Below are 5,516 nucleotides of genomic sequence, written 5' to 3'. Positions count from 1 at the left end.
CTCAAGACATTGTTAAATCTATATTACACTACATTGACCAGGAAGTTTCTAAAAGGGAAACAGTCATACACCTGAAAAAAGTGGTTGTCAGACCCCTCTGGTTACTCTTTGGAACAGCATATTCCCATTACTCATTTGGCCTTTTATGTGAGATCCATCCGATCGTTTCCTCCGACTCTTTGTTTTATCTTAAGCAATACTAGTAGCAAGAATCCATGAAACTGCGCAACCAGATCCAAATTAAACGCTGCAGAACACTAACAGAGACAGCCTTGTGCACAGCATTCATTAAATTGCTTCATTAACTATTGTATTTAGCTAGAGGAATGCAATTGAATGACTGAAAGTAAGCACTTCCTGTATATGTTTTGATTATTTTGTCTCCCATGTGTCATGTGAAGGCACTTGTGGTTGGCGATTCGGTGGAAAACTTGTCACTCTGAAGCAGCTTGAGAGCCGGCTGGAGCAAGGCATTTCAAAGATCAGGGCAAGGTAATAAGAATGTACTAATAAGTTATCCCAATATATATAATCCAACCATGCATATGCATCGTCACACAAATAAACTAATCATAAACAAAGGGTGTGCGATCAATTCTTCAGATAGTACTTGTTGTTTCCAGATGGTTTATTTTGTTTAAATAATCTCTTCTTCAAATTCTGATGTAATTGGACGGATTTATTATATTTTGATTCCTCCATTTAATTAACTGACTGATGTACTATCTGAATTACATCAGAATTCTGACACACACACACACACACACTGCATTTTTCATGCTTCTGATAGATCTCTCTCTCCATGACCATGCATTTGGCTGAGAGGACGTTGCACCCACCTACTGCCCTGACCCTAATAACCTAGTTGTCTAGCAGAATTTCCCCTCCCCAAGTCGATCCCAACCACCATCGTCAGCAAGCTGCGAACGAACTTGCACCGCCCTCCCATATATATTCGCCTGCAGGGATCTCATGCAAAGCAATGCAACTAGTGTCGTCTGTCTGTCAATCAACAACAAGTGCAGCTAGGAGTGACACTCACTCCATATATTCCGATCCTTTCATGTCCTAGCTCAGTGCATGATTATTGGCTCTTTGTCCTCCACACAAACCTCCCCCGGCCCGGCCCGTGCTTCTTCGCGTACGTCGCCCGCGCCGCTACCTAGCTAGCGTCGCTGACTTGACGCCGAGGTTGGCAGCCACCTTGGCCCGGGGCTTGCATCATTGCTCCACATCGTAGTCGGCGAGGAGCTATCTATAGCGCGTTGTTGATAGCTACTACTAGCTAGCGTAGAGGCCGTCAAGCTAGGCTGTCGATCTACTCTCCCGATATATATGTTTGGAAAGGGAGATAATCTTATTATGCACCAATACTTGCAATAATATTTAATTTTATTCTTAGTTTACTAATCATCATCATCATCATCTTTTATCTCCCCGCCTAAAATCTTACTGTTATAATTGTATTAACAAATCTGATTAATTCATTTGTGTCTCCTTTTGCAGATGAAAATGGTGAAGATGCTACTCATCGTCACCGTCGTCCTCACCCTGCTCGCTACCTCCAGCTGCTCGTACTGGGACTTCTACTGCGCCGGGGGTAACTTCACCCCGGGCAGCCCGTACGGCAGCAGCCTAGAGGCGGTGGCTGCTGTTCTTCCGAGGACAGTGTCTTCTTCACCTCTGCTGTTCAACAGCAGCGACGGCAAGAGGACTATGGTGTACGCGATCGCGCAGTGTCAGCGCGATTCGCGAAGACCAGCCTGCGCGAGGTGCATCAAGGAAGCCTTCAAGGACGCCCGCCAGCTCTGCGGTTTCAGAGCTGGCGCGTTCATCTTCCGGGACCACTGCACACTCAGCTACTACAACAACAAGATAAGTTGGTCTCCCAGCACCGCCCCTTACCACATAATTGCAACGAGATGGGATCGTGCTGACATCCATATTCACGGCAAGACATTCGATGATGCTATTCGCGAGCTGGCACAGGCTCTGGTAAACAAGACAGCCACTTCTTCTCAGCTGTTTGCCACAGGGCGGAAAGTAGTGGATGCAGTGGACTTTCGACTCGTCCTCTACGCAGCCTCTGAATGTTTGCCATCTTTAGCTCGTGATGAATGCAACTCATGTCTCCAAGAGCTAATGCTTATGCTGACACTTTACGGCGAGGATCAGATTGGGGGGAGGATAGCATCGGTGTGGTGCAGCTATCGATTTGCACCGCGCCGCTTTTTCAGTGGTCACCCAACAGTCAACCTTCCAGCGTACTCTCAAGGTGAGCTAATAGGACACTACACAAAATCGGAATATTTATTATTCTTTTAGTGACTATAGTATTTATTACAATTGTTGTTTGCAGGGGATGGCAAGACAGTTGCTCACACCTGCATTAGGGAAATAGCGATCTGGGTTTCAGTTGCCGTGGCTATACTGGTGGGCACGGTTATTGTGATAGCCGTAATCCTCTACTTTAGAAAGAAGAAATGGTTGTTAAAAAACAACCAACCGTCTGGTAAGTTTCTTGATTGTATATTGTAATTGGAATGTAATAAAATTTCATCATAAACAACAAACTAACAGATATTGGTAATCAACGTGCAGGTGGACAAGGACAAGAAATCGAGTTGACGGACATGGCGGATGAAGCAGCACATCGCGCCGGTTCAGGACAGGTAAGTCTGTTCTGGAATTTTTTTCTATTTTGAAAATTAGCTTGGATACATGGAGAAGAATTTTTTTTAAAGCGTCAAGAATAGCTCCATCTTTGACAAAGTTGAGTACATGCTTAAACTCTTAAAGCATCAAGATGTGCTCCATATTTGATTTATACATATGCAAATTCTTAAGCACATTTTAAATTATGTGAAAAAATAAAAAAGATAAATTTGGCTCCAATTTGACCTTTCGTAATAAACTTCAAAGTTTGCTATAGAACCTATACTCATAAAAATTCCCTAATGATGTACTCTCCTCTTAATGCCTTAAAAATTCAATGAAATTTGAATTATTTCTTTCTTTAAAATTTAAAGTTTCGAATTTATTTAGGTTTAAACTTCAAAAAATTGCAATTTTGAGTTCTTTGTACTCTCCTCTACGACTATGCCATTTTTTATACTTTTAAACCATGTTTGCTACCTCTATTGAGTGAAAAAAGTGAGAACGGAGAAAAATCTATGAAAAAATAATGTAAAATCGCTTGTAACGTCACTGAGAGGGGTAAAACAAACATTTTGAATAATTTGGGGATACTCTATATTTTATTTTATAGTTGAGCAATGAAAATAAAAATTTTATGATAGTTGCGGTAAGGAAAGTATACTTTTTCCAAAGAGAAATAGGGGGGAAGGAAAGAAAAATGAGCCGGAGCCCGGAGGGAGTTCATCCCAAAATTCAGAACTTTGGGGTGTGACATGAAATAGGCTTGGGGCCTTGGGCCCGGCGTGAGTTGCATTTGTTCGGCTGGAACTCTCTCTTCTTTGCAGCCCAAAACAGACTTTAGCTTTCCTTGAGAAATTGGTAGCCACAGCCAGCCCATGGAAGAATCCATTTTCTGCAATTTGCGCTTAATGAATCCATTTTCTGGAACTCTGTTCTCGGGAACAAGTCGGGCCGGAAAGGGTGCTGGCTGGGCTGACAGGGGAGTTGGGTTCGGTCTGGGAGAGGGAAAGGATAAAGAATGGGCCGGAGGGGAGCACATCCCAAAATTCAGAATTTTGAAGTGCGACATGAAATGGGCTTGGGGCCTTGGGCCCGGCGTGAGTTGCATGCATTCCTTGCAGACCCCAGGTGTTGTTGGTTGGAACCTTGGAGCACTGCTGCAACCCAAACTTCCCTGCTGTGCTGACTGCTGTAGGCTCTGCTTTGCGCCCGGTAGCAGTAAGGAGGGAGGTGGAAGTGGAACAGACTTACTTTCCTGGAGAAATTGCATTGGTAGCCACAGCCAGCCCATGGAAGAATCCATTTTCTGCAATTTGCGCTTAAGCATAATGGGCTCTCAGCCTGTGTTGGCCAGGAACGAACTCACATAAAGCTGCTACTTGATCTTTTTGCTAACTGTCCAACTCAAAGATGTACCTATGATAAGTTTATATACAGTAATAAACATGCAAGAGTACAAGCCAATAACTTTTGTATTTCTAATGTGTTCCTACTTTCCAGCATTTATTTTGTGTATATTTACGAAAGAGTTTTTTTTTAAAACATGCTTCATGTTCTATTTCTGCATTCTGTCAGATTGAGCCATGCCCTTCTGCTCTGGATGGCTTCGACAAGATCATAAGGCAAGCAAAGCATGAAGGAAATCATCATTTTCTTGGACTACGATGGCACTCTTTCGCCAATTGTGACTGACCCAGACAAGGCGTACATATCTGATGAGGTGAGCAAATGTGTTAATGTTTCTAACGCTCCTCTTAATGGTCTGCATCTAACACTCCTTCTGGTTTACAATCCGCCAGATGCGTGAAGTTCTGAAAGATGTGGCCGTCCTGTTCAAGACTTCTATTGTTAGTGGGCGAGCCCGTGCCAAGGTATGATGGATGATTTCAGGCATTTTTTTTACTTCTAGTGCCCTCTATTTGCCTTGTTTCTTAGTTTCACGACATGTTTGAAATCTACCTTCACGATAAATTTGTAGGTGTTTGACTTTGTCCGGATAAAGGAGATGAACTACGCTGGGAGCCATGGGATGGACATTAAGCTTGCCTCGACCACGGAGTCTACAAGCACTAGCGAGATTGTAAGTATTTTGTGCAAATTATGAACTTGATCCTATTGCTTTATTCAAAGTTGTTAAACATCACATTTTGGTTTGTTTTACATCATGTTAATTTTCATAAATTTTCCATATGTTGGTATTTTCTTAGTCTTTAAATGTTTGAATATCATTTTAACCATCTAAACTTGATTTGTTGAACTTATTTATCTTATACAAATAGCTTCACATGCCAAGATGATTTATTTGCCAATATGTGTGTCTATTTATGTATCCGTATAGACTTTATTCATACTTTTGTTGAACTACTTGGTAGGATGAGGATTGCGGCTCTTATCAACCAGCACAACGCCACACTGCCATGATCAGTAGGGTATTGTACTCTCTCTCTCTTCACATGTTTTTGTCAAGTACAGCCATTAAATTCAGTTCTAATCTAACAGTCTAATACAAATCTAAAATAGGTTTTCGACACTCTACTTCATGTGACGAAAGATATAAAAGGTGCGAAGATTGAACACAATATCTTCTGTGTTTCTCTTCACTACAGAAATTGTTCTGAGGAGGTAAAGTTGCATCAAAACTTTTTCCTTGTGATTTCCTACTTTGATAAACTACGAAAATATAGCAATTCATAACTATGTTTAAACTTTCCTCGTGTGCAGGACATGCCACGAGTTCAAAAGGTTGTGGAAAATATTTTGGAAGAATTGAAGGATGGTGTCAAGTTGACGAATGGAAAAATGGTACGCTTTTCTTTCTAATAATGCTATAGCTATTCGTGATATTACAACTAAAAAAA

This window comes from Panicum virgatum, chromosome 3N, assembly GCF_016808335.1.
Source record: "Panicum virgatum strain AP13 chromosome 3N, P.virgatum_v5, whole genome shotgun sequence".
Taxonomy (NCBI): Eukaryota; Viridiplantae; Streptophyta; class Magnoliopsida; order Poales; family Poaceae; genus Panicum; species Panicum virgatum.
Note: the sequence above shows the minus strand (reverse complement) of the source record.